This window comes from Balaenoptera physalus (assembly GCF_965194825.1).
Source record: "Balaenoptera physalus genome assembly, chromosome: 18".
Taxonomy (NCBI): Eukaryota; Metazoa; Chordata; class Mammalia; order Artiodactyla; family Balaenopteridae; genus Balaenoptera; species Balaenoptera physalus.
The window spans coordinates 2,591,041-2,603,114 of record NC_138899.1 but is presented as its reverse complement, the minus strand read 5'-3'; the positions used below and the strand labels follow the sequence as shown (position 1 = coordinate 2,603,114).

Genomic DNA, 12,074 nt, shown 5'->3' with positions numbered 1-12,074 from the left:
AGCCTGGGAGTCTGCATTCCCACTTGATGCTAAAGTGTGGGAACCACTGAGTTAAGAGTATTGGGTTGGAAGGCATTGGAGTCACTTGCCAGTTTATGGCATTTCTAAATCTGCAGATACAAACAGATTCTTCTGAGTCATTTTACTAGAGACACATCAATACGTATTACTCAACAATCATGGAATTTATGATGTTCGACAGTGGATGTTCCACTTACTAACTCCTTATTGACCACTGGCTTTAAGAGCTGTTACTCAAGAAATAGTGCCTTAATCTTTAACTATATTTATTAAAAAAAAAATCTTTCCTCATTGTGGCAAGTCCAGCTCCTGCCCTATTTGTCTGCCACACTCAGGAATCCTGTGTCTTTGCCCGTTTGTGCCAAAGAGTCTTCCCAGGGGTAGGTCGAGTCAGTGAAAAGGGCTGCTCACTGTAGCTTGAAGAGTTTTGTAGCAGGAGCAACAGAAAATGGGTAGCAGAGACGGTAAATAATTATTTAATGAATACTTGCTATGTGCCAATTTTTGTGCCTTAATCCATCCAAGCTTCGTAGGAAAACACACCTACCTGAGTAGGTAACTTTTATTACCCCCATTTTACAGATAAGAAAACAGGCACAAAGAGTTTAAACACCTTGCCCAAGGTGTCTCTCTTTGTAAGCAGCAGATCTGAACCCAGGCAGCTCCCCACTGCTTGGTTGCCCAGGGTCAGAGCTGTTAAGTAAGTCAACCACTGATTTTCAGTAGTTGAGTCTCCTGGTTGTGCTTCCCTTGCCCTGGACACAGAGGAGCAGAACAAAGCCCACCCACTGGTTTCTGGGAAGGGCAGTCCCCCCCCACCTCCTCTCCTGCTTTGCTCTGAAGATCAGGAGCCCGGAGCAAGGGAGACCCAGCACGATCTGGTGGCCAGAGGGAGAGAGGACGGCAGCAGTCCCCTGGCCGCCTGGGCTCGGGACCCAGCGTGGGCACACGCACCCTGGGTGTGCGGCACTCTGTCGACAGGCTGCCTTCCTGCCGCTGCCCGGCCTGAGGGCGGGGCCGGGGTGTGAGTGCACGTGAGACAGCCCGTCCTAAACGGTCACCATCCCAGGCTTTGAAGGCAGGTTGCCCGGGGCTCATGAGCCCCTGTACCGCACTATTGCTTCTTATCTCAAGATGTGGGGCAGCAGCCTTGAAGATCTAAGAGAGCAGCCCTGTGCGATCCTGGGGGGAAGAGAATTGCAGAGAACAGAGACCTTCCCAGAGATCAAATGTGCTATGGGCTGAGCTGACCTCCTGACCTCAGCCGGGGGGACCTTAGATTCTCCAGGTATAAGGAGGCAGCCAGGAGAGCTGGACACACAGGTCCCGTATGCCCTGGGAGATGACAGGCTCCAGACTGCCTTCCCACCAGCTCAGATTTCCAGGGCTCCTGGAAAATTCGCTTGCCACTGCTGCATGCTGCCACACCTTTCCCTGCCCCCAAGGAAAGAAAAGAAAAAGAAGGAATATGCTCTTTTTTTTTTTAATTTAATTTTATTTATTTTTTATACAGCAGGTTCTTATTAGTTATCTGTTTTATACACATCAGTGTATACATGTCAATCCCAATCTCCCAGTTCATCCCACCACCACCCCCTCCCCCCCCACTTTCCCTCCTTGGTGTCCATACGTTTGTTCTCTACATCTGTGTCTCTATTTCTGCCCTGCAAACCGGTTCATCTGTACCATTTTTCTAGGTTACACATATATGCGTTAATATACGATATTGGTTTTTCTCTTTCTGACTTACTTCACTCTGTATGACAGTCTCTAGATCCATCCACGTCTCTACAGATGACCCAATTTCGTTCCTTTTTATGGCTGAGTAATATTCGATTGTATATATGTACCACACCTTCTTTATCCATTTGTCTGTCGATGGACATTTAGGTTGCTTCCATGACCTGGCTATTGTAAATAGAGCTACAGTGAACATTGGGGTGCATGTGTCTTTTTGAATTATGGTTTTCTCTGGGTATATGCCCAGTAGTGGGACTGCTGGGTCATATGGTAATTCTATTTTTAGTTTTTTAAGGAACCTCCATACAGTTCTCCATAGTGGCTGTATCAATTTACATTCCCACCAACAGTGCAAAAGGGTTCCCTTTTCTCCACACCCTCTCCAGCATTTGTTGTTTGTACATTTTCTGATGATGCCCATTCTAACTGGTGTGAGGTGATACCTCACTGTAGTTTTGATTTGCATTTCTCTAATAATTAGTGATGTTGAGCAGCTTTTCATGTGCTTCTTGGCCATCTGTATGTCTTCTTTGGAGAAATGTCTATTTAGGTCTTCTGCCATTTTTTGATTGTGTTGTTTGTTTTTTTAATATTGAGCTGCATGAGCTGTTTATATATTTTGGAGATTAATCCTTTGTCCGTTGATTCATTTGCAAATATTTTCTCACATTCTGAGGATTGTCTTTTTGTCTTGTTTGTAGTTTCCTTTGCTTTGCAAAAGCTTTTAAGTTTCATTAGGTCCCATTTGTTTATTTTTGTTTTTATTTCCATTACTCTAGGAGGTGGATCAAAAAGGATCTTGCTGTGATTTATGTCAAAGAGTGTTCTTCCTGTGTTTTCCTCTAAGAGTTTTATAACGTCCAGCCTTACATTTAGGTCTCTAATCAATTTTGAGTTTATTTTTGTGTATGGTGTTAGGGAGTATTCTAATTTCATTCTTTTACATGTAGCTGTCCAGTTTCCCCAATGGAGAAGAGACTGTGTTTTCTCCATTGTATATCCTTGCCTCCTTTGTCATAGATTAGTTGACCATAGGTGCGTGGGTTTATCTCTGGGCTTTCTATCTTGTTCCATTGATCTATATTTCTGTTTTTGTGCCAGTACCATATTGTCTTGATTACTGTAGCTTAGTATTATAGTCTGAAGTCAGGCAGTCTGATTCCTCCAGCTCTGTTTTTTTCCCTCAAGACTGCTTTGGCTATTCGAGGTCTTTTGTGTCTCCATACAAATTTTAAGATTTTTTTGTTCTAGTTCTGTAAAAAATGCCACTGGTAATTTGATAAGGATTACATTGAATCTGTAGATTGTTTTGGGTAGTACAGTCATCTTCACAATATTGATTCTTCCAATCCAAGAACATGGTATATCCCTCCATCTGTTTGTATCATCTTTGATTCCTTTCATCAGTGTCTTATAGTTTTCTGAGTACAGGTCTTTTACCTCCTTAGGTAGGTTTATTCCTAGGTATTTTATTCTTTTTGTTGCAGTGGTAAATGGGAGTGTTTCCTTAATTTCTCTTTCAGATTTTTCATCATTAGTGCATAGGAATGCAAGAGATTTCTGTGCATTAATTTTGTATCCTGCAACTTTACCAAATTCATTGATTAGCTCTAGTAGTTTTCTGGTGGCATCTTTAGGATTCTCTGTTTATAGTATCATGTCATCTGCAAAGAGTGACAGTTTTACTTCTTCTTTTCCAATTTGTATTCCTTTTATTTCTTTTTCTTCTCTGATTGTCATGGCTAGGACATCCAAAACTATGTTGAAAAGTAGTGGCGAGAGTGGACATCCTTGTCTTGTTCCTGATTTTAGAGGAAATACTTTCAGTTTTTCACCATTGAGAATGATGTTGGCTGTGGGTTTGTCATATATGGCCTTTATTATGTTGAGGTAGGTTCCCTCTATGCCCACTTTCTGGAGAGTTTTTATCATAAATGGGTGTTGAGTTTTTTCAAAAGCTTTTTCTGCATCTATTGAGATGATCATATGGTTTTTCTCCTTCAGTTTGTTAATATGGTGTATCACATTGATTGATTTGTGTATATTGAAGAATCCTTGCATCCCTGGGATAAATCCCACTTGATCATAGTGTATGATCCTTTTAATGTGTTGTTGGATTCTGTTTGCTAGTATTTTGTTGAGGATTTTTGCATCTATATTCATCAATGATATTCGTCTGTAATTTTCTATTTTTGTAGTATCTTTGTCTGATTTTGGTATCAGGGTGATGGTGGCCTCATAGAATGAGGTTAGGAGTGTTCCTTCCTCTGCAATTTTTTGGAAGAGTTTGAGAAGGATGGGTGTTAGCTCTTCTCTAAATGTTTGCTAGAATTCACCTGTGAAGCCATCTGGTCCTGGACTTTTGTTTGTTGGAAGATTTTTAATCACAGTTTCAATTTCATTACTTGTGATTGGTCTGTTCGTGTTTTCTGTTTCTTCCTGGTTCAGTCTTGGAAGGTTATACCTTTCTAAGAATTTGTCCATTTCTTCCAGGTTGTCCGTTTTATTGGCATAGAGTTGCTTGTATTAGTCTCTTAGGATGCTTTGTATTTCTGCGGTGTCTGTTGTAACTTCTCCTTTTTCATTTCTAATTTTATCGATTTGAGTCCTCTCCCTCTAAAAAAGAAGGAATATGTTCTTAAGGTTTTCTCTTCTCCTTCCAATCAGCTTAGTGATAAGTTACGGAAAATGTCCGGTGCTCAGATGCTTTCCATGCTTGAGTTAAGGCTCCTGGGGATCAGGTCTTTTGCAGAATTCCCTGGAGCTCTAGTCCTGTTGTTCAAAATCTGGGCCCCCAAGAAGAAGGGAAATATCACAACGTTCCTCCTCTGTTAATGGAAAAACAAGGAAATCTCCAGCTCTCTGGAGGCTCTTAAAGTAATCCTCCCTGCATGGCTTGTATGGCTTGGCCACAGTAAATAACACCAGGGATTTGTCATAGCATCCCAGAACAGATGCAGGTATAAGGGGGACGGAGGGACCACAGCTCTCCCACTGCCACTGCCAGTGGGTATATTTAGAACCAGAGAGAGAGAAAAAAAAAAGTGCAATTCAAGTAAAAAGTTCTAGAATAGAAAACAAAGATTTTGCTAAAATAATAAAAATCAAAGGATTGTCTGTCTTCCTGAGGAGAGGGTAAAAAAAATGGGTGACTGGCTTCAATTAAGTAAGAGAGAAAATGCGAGAGAAAAACAAGAGTGCAATGGAGATAAACCTGATCAATGAGGATGATGTAATGAAGATGTCAGTACTTAGAAGGTCATGGTTTTGGAATGTCTTGTACTTTTAATCTGAAAAGCGATTTTCAGATTAGGAACCTCTGATTAGAGGACGTGAGAGGAAAATGTGAAGTCAGCCTCCCGCTGTAGCTGGTGGTGTCACCACCGGCGTGGAAGGTGGTAGGTAAGGTTGGGAACCCCAGCCTTGGCTGATTCGGCTTGTAAGCTGGGCATTCTGTGCAGGAGCTGGTGGCCCCCAGGACCAAGGACCACACAGCAGTGGTGGAGGCACCCAAACGCCACCCCAGCGTGGCTGGCTCCTAACTGGCCGGGTGACCCCAGAGCAAGTCACTTAACATTTTGAGGGAGGGGCTAGCGTCCGTCCGTGCTGGGCTGCTCCGGGCAGGCAGTCACCCCCGTGAGTTGGAGAGTCAGAGCTGAGGACGGGGACCGCCCCCCCCAACCTGCCCCAGGCCCGTCCCTGGGCTAGGCCCGCACCCCTCCCAACTGTAAAGCCGGGAACGGGATGCTGTTCCAGGCCGGCATTTGGGCTGCTCCAGAGATGACTTAAAAACAAGCACGCTGCGTGAGGCTTCTTATCTTTGGGGGTGGGGAGCTTCTGTAACCCAGTGAATGATACCTGATCAGCTGGGGCAAGAGGCCGGGCAGGTTATCTGGTGGTCACCTCCTGCCACCGCCCTGGCGGCTGCTCCCACCGCTAAGGAGACCCTCCTGGGACAGGCCTGAATGACTCACTAACCTTGACTTCATCGCCTCCCTGGGGCTGTGTGATTTTTTTTTTTTTTATTATCCATGAAAGAAGATTAGAAGGTGTCCAATCTTAGGGAGACTGCATGGGTTTCTCCAGCCCCCTCCATGCGGTCAGGGAGTGACTTTCAAGGGACATGCGAGCAGCTCTGCCCCACCCACTAGATTCCGAGCCCCCGGACATGGTCTCCGTGTCGGGGTCTCCCATCTCCTGCCGCTCCTGTTGTGCACTGGGTGTTCTGTGCCGACGGATTCTGCTACCCTGAATGCGGCTGCCTTCTGAAGCAACGAGTTCTTTTGTAAAGAAAGTGCTCCTCTAAGTGCCGTGCGGTATCCTGAATCGGATCCTGGAAGGGAGAGAGAATACTGGTGGAAAAACTGGTGCAATTCTGATAGAGTCTGTGGGTTAGTGGATGTGCTCATGTTCATTTCTGGTTTTGACAGAACGGGCTGAGGTTGTGTAAGATGTTGACATCACGTCATCATGTCTGCGCGAAGGGTTGTATGGGGACTCTCCGAATTCTCTTTGCAGCTTTTCAGGAAAGATAATTCATTTCAGAAGAAAAACCTGCCCTTAGAAGCCACGAATCAGTCACATCTGGCGTGCAGAGTCCAGACGGGTGCAGAGAGAGCAGAGAAGCAGCAAGCTGTACACTGGGGATCAGCGAAAGGGAGACACTGTCCCCGTGCTTTGCTCTGATAGAAAAAAGCAAACAAAAGGCACTTCTGTGTCCTTGGAAATCTAGCAGAAGTGGCCCCTGCCTGGGGAAAGGGCTTTTGTTCCCCTAACTTGGGTGGGGTTCTTTATGGGGAGAGGGGAGGGAAGGCGCCCCAATGGAGATTCCACAGCTTGGCGTCTCCGAGGGGCTCCAGGGCTGAGCTACAACGGCCTCCCTCTTCTTGACCGACTGACCAGGGCAGGAACACGGTTGCACAGTTGTTTCCTGAGCTCGAGATGGCACAGCAGGTTTGCAGGATGGTGTCATTTCCAGGAGGGCTTTTACATGCTCACACCTCTGGCTCACTCACTAATTTGTCAGGCCAATGTCCCGTCCATAGGGGCTGGCCGTATGGGAAAGGGAAGCCCACCACCAGCTTCTTGCATGCCTAGGACACCCAGGGCACAGCGAGGATGAGAAAGTGGCACGTCCAGGGTCCCCGAGCCCCCCTCCACACGCGCTCCCTGCATTGCGGCAGGCCACTGCAGAATTTGGAGTTAGCAATCTCCAAGTGGCCACAACTTCTACTGCAGTTATGGGCTGGGGACAGGGGCCAGGAACAAGGATGGCCAACGGCCAGCGGCTGTCACCTGGCACTTTTGCCTGTGTCACCACCCTGCAGGAACAGAGCAGCCATTGCCAGCTCTGTTTCGCAGCTTCGCCCACGCCTGGTCTCTCTCCTCGAAGTAGCCTGAAGCCCCGTGACCTGAAGGACACCCTGCCCCTGGCCTGTCAGAGGCCTCGCGTAGCCAGTGTCAGAATGCCACGCCCAGCTGGAGCCCCCCTGTCCCTTGGAAATGAGCCATTGCAGAGTCTAATTAAAGTGCCCTCCCAAAATTACCATTAGCGAGCCAGGATTTTAAATCATCATCCATAAGCCCTGTAGACATCAAGCGTTTGTCTTTTCTCACGTAATTTTATCCCCGCTGGAATCTCTGCCACCACAGCCCAAGGCTTAGGGCACATGACGTCTTTCCTACTGTCTCATTCACGGCTACATCGTATGATCCAGGGCCTGAAACGCAGCAGGCACCCAGTAAAGCCTCTGTGCCATAAATGAGTGAAGGTACAGCAAGCTGAAAGTGCCGAAGCAAACCTTCTGGATGAGAAGGACAGTCATGGAACAACTAGGAAAGAGTAGATTAAAATGTAGCTTTTCTCGGTGTGGTTGTTTTTCCCCAATTAAATGCTACCCCCCACTGGCTAAAGCTCTCTGTACCTGATGATAAAGGAAGTGCTGATTTGTCTGTGAAAGATTTGCCTTTTTTCCGAGGGGTTGTTTCAGGCCCACCCCTAAAATTCCTATTTTGCTGCATTTGCCCACTTCAGTGATCTCCCATGTGGGAATTACAGAAGAATTACAGACTGATTTTCTGGTACCTGGTGGGAATTACATAACAGTGTGTTTTTTCTGCGTGTTGAGCACTTTTGGGTGCGTGTCTGACTTTGTGGAGTGGTGTGGGCCCCGTGAGAGCAGAGGAAAGGGCCTCTGCTTGTGGACACGGTCAAAGACACGTGCTCCCTGGGATGCCTCCCAGGCTGTGGTTTGTCCACTAGGAAAAAGAGAGGCTATTATCAACAGCTGGGCAACAACGCAAACCGATGTCAGGAAGGAGCGACACAGGGAACGGGGAGCCCTCCCGCCTCCTCTGCCCTCACCCCTGCCACTGGCTCCAGGTTGGAGAAAAGGAGGGGTCCCCTGGGAGGGTCTTTGTGGGCTCCCCTGGGATCAACATAAGAAAGAGGAACCCCTAAGGAAGTTTCTAGCATTTCAGAACCCCAGGAACAGCTAAAATCTCCCACAGGGGAAACACAGCAATTTGGTGCCAGGAACTGATCCCAGCCACTGACATACATTAGCCGCTCAACACCCACAGTTCTGTGATTATCCCACTTTACAGATGTGCAGACTGAGGCACACAGGTTAGGGCACTTGTTAAGGTCAATAAGGAATAAAATTGGGAGCGAAGCCCAGGACTGGCTGATTCCATAACCTCTGCTCTTAACCACGGTGCTAGGCCAACAAATCCCTAGCCATAGAGTATGTGTGCATGCTCAAAATACGCAAAATGTTGGCTATGTAAAATATACATGTGTATATTATATGTATATATTATTTATCTATGTGGAATATAGATAGATGATAGACGGTAGATGATTGATAGAGAAAGACAGATACAGATGATAGATAAATTGATAGATGATAGATGGATAGATAGATAGTAGACGGACGGAGAGATAGATAGATATGGAGATGAGAGAGAGAAATAAAGAACGTAGAACACACAAGCGCACACACACGCGCCCTTTGGAGGGCCCTAGCTCCTTTCTCCCCAAGGGCTGCCCAGGCAGGAGGAGAATGACGGTCTCGAGGACGCATCGGGCAGACCTTTCATTCTGGGGTCCCTCTGCAGAGAGGCTGACCTACAAGTGTGGGTGACTAGCGGCTCCCAAACTCTGAGAAACAAAGACTAGAATGGCTGCATGAGGAAAGACCCCTGGAGGATGACCAAGGGGGACACACACGCTGGCCGGGGCGTCCGATCAGCAGGACAGAGTCCCCAAACCCTCCTTCTCCGGGTCCTTTTCGAACTCCCAGGCCGGGGAGATGAATGCCCCACAGGCACGTGGCGGGCAGAGGCATGCAAGCACAGCATTGTCTCGGAGCAGATACAGAGGCTGTTGGAAAATAGTCAGTCCTGACCTGGAGAAAGATTTACTTAAACCCCCTGGGGAGTAAGAGACCTTCCTAAAATTGCTTTAGCTGTGCAGGGGACCCCCGTGGGCAGCAGTGTTACGACGACAGGCTCCATTTTTCCTGGACCAGTGCCAGCTTCCCTACCTCGGGCTCTGCTTTCCCTGCTTTGTTTTCTGTTCTGGTGTTTTTCACCGGAGTTCCCGCGTGCCCGCAGGTAGGCAGGCGTGGTCTGTTAGAAAGCGTTGGAGTATCTGGGTTGGAGCCCAGTGACCAGGAAAAGCCACTTTTCCTTCTCTATGTCCTTTTCTTCATGTGTCAGACAGGAATGTTAGTATCTGTGTCACAAGTTCACAAGTTCATTGATGTGAAATCCGTTCGCCAAACAACATGTCTCGATTCTACTAGGACTAATGTTCACTCACAAGTTATGTACATCAGTCCTCTCGTGGGCTCGGGGCTGTGTCCCAGAGGAGGACAGGCCAGGAGCAGCAAGGGGAATGTTCTGAGCACATGCGCGTGTGTGTGTATGCGTGTGTTTGTGTGTTCGGGGTAGGAGCATCCAATTGTCTGATGGAATTTTTAAGTTAAACGTGCTGTCCATGGGGAGCGGGCAGCCCGCAGAGGTCCTACTTTAGAGGAGAGAAGAGCCATTGCGGGCTCTTTGCCGTGACACACATGCCGTGCGTGTGGCCCTGGGGGCAGAGGAAAGGAGGGTCCCTGCTCAGACAGGCCCTCGGGCAGAGGCGGACGTGGCGTGGGCACAGCGGGCCAGAGGGACGGAGGGATGTGGGAGGGGACCGTGGGGAAGAAGGTTCTGGTCCTCACACTTATGGGCACCACGGGCACTGGACCCTGCCTGGTAGGGAGCAGCTGTATGCCAGGAGCCTGAGCTGGGGACACGCTCGCTGACGCTCACGTGTCCACTTGGCGAGATGGGTGCAGGGGAGTCTTCCCAAAGCCTTTGGACAGTTGTTTGTATTTTCTTAAGTTTGAAAAACACCCGCCAAGGGAAGAATGTTAATTTTAATTAAAGTTAGGTCAAGGTGTAACTAAATTATTTCCAGAACAAATGGAAAGACTTACAAACAAAGAACATTTTGTTCGAAGAACTCTGAGACCCAAGTATCATTTAACAAAGCAAGAAAACTCTAGAGGCTTTGGTTTGGCAATATGGCACAGAAAACACACCACAGAACCTTAGGAGAGGATGTCTTTCTCGAAGGAGCGGAGAGATCCCCCAGCCTTTGCCTAACAGGGCCTCAGCAGTGCTCACTCGTTGCTGTGGTTCCACAGCCAGGATGAACAGGACATACACCCACCCGTTTCCTCCTGAGCGCCCAGGTGAGCAAGGCCAGTGGGTGGCCTCAAACAAGAAGAGTGCAGCTGGAAATTCCAGGGGGAAAATCACCCCCTTCCCTTTCTTCCTTACTTGGTCACGGTCCGAATTGTAACAACCTTCCAAGTTGCAATGAAGGACCAAATACGGGCCTGAGATACTCTCCTTTCCTATCTGAAAAGCACCTTCCTTTCCTACCAGCTCCCACCAGGTCTGGCAGCTTCCCTCCCTGCCCCGCCCCTCCCCTCCAAGACAATCTTAGCTCAGACAGGATTTCCTTCGTCTTAGTCATCAGCTTTTATGGCCCAGCCTCCCCCTTCCCGTTTCAAAACAAGGAATATTAGCCGCAAACAGTCTGAAATGATTTGTAAACCTTACCAGTGCGTGTAGACATCAGTTTTTGTGTCTGCTTATCAATATCAAGATGCCAGAGGCTGGAAAAATCAATGCGTTTCTTGTTGTGAAGTCGCATGGTGCAGTGATTTTTCAGCTGTCTGCCTTGGCTTTTGTGAAACTGCAGAAGAGCAAACACGTTCATTTTCACTGCAATCCTAAAAAGCTGCAAAGTTAAAAACAAAGTGACAATTTGGGCAAAAATCATTCCTGTTTTAAAAGAAGGCTCGTCAAAGGAGAGGTCAGTTCAGCAACCTTTCTGGCTGGTAACGGGTCTGGTTCCCAACATCACAGAAGAACAGGCCTTCGAGGCATGATGTGAAGCATTCCTTCAAAGCCTTAACAGATTTCCTGGGGTTTCGAAGGAGAATGTAGTCTTCATGTTCTCCCAAGCGATTCTCTGAGGAACCAGAGCAACTCAGTTACAGGAACAGCATGTGTAGCTGTCAGGTCTGCTCTGATTAAACTGGAAGCTCAGCCAGGTCACTCAGCTCTGGCTGCCGGTGCAGGGAGGAAAGGGTACCCCGACTAGGGAAGGGACCCCTCCATCCAGTTATAAGTGGGCACACACACACATGCACACACACACCCGTCTCCCCTCCCTCTCTCGCCTCCCAGCAGGAGTACTTGTATCAGCACATCACTCTCCTTTTCCCCTTGAATTGTTCTTGCCAGGAGATGGAAGACAAAAGCCAGCCTCTCCCAATTCAAGTCAGTGGAGTCCCATCAAAGAAGCTGGGGAGAAAAGAGATACAAATATCTCTTTACAGATTCTATTTTCCTCTTTTTCACCCCCATTCCAGAATTTCTTCACTGACACCCTGTGCCCTTCTAGATGTAAAACTTTGCTCAAAAGTGGATCTGACAGCAGTTACTTACATGCAGAATTTGCCTCTAGTTTCCTATGAAACCAGTGGACCTTGGCCCGTCAGGAGGTGAGGATGACCAGGGGAGCTTTGTGAAATTGTGAGTGAGCTGCTGCTGGGTGGTGGGGGGGCGGGGAGGGGGGGGGGCCAGGCATCTGGGTTAAGCAGTGTCTGTCAACCTGGCTGCCGTGGCCGTCACCTGGGGGATGCTCCAGAATGTTGGTGGGGGGCCCAGCCCCGGGGACACCCTCAGGTGACTTAAGGGAATTTCAAAGCCACGCCGAGACCGGCTCGCCCTTTAAGATCGAGAGTCCG

General features: G+C 47.8%; 1 protein-coding gene across 1 annotated transcript in view; it reads left to right on the top strand.

Moving 5' to 3' along the window:
* Positions 1-12,074, top strand: part of COL4A2 (collagen type IV alpha 2 chain) — a 176,040-nt gene that overhangs the window by 2,689 nt on the left and 161,277 nt on the right. The gene's annotated exons all lie outside the window — the stretch shown is intronic.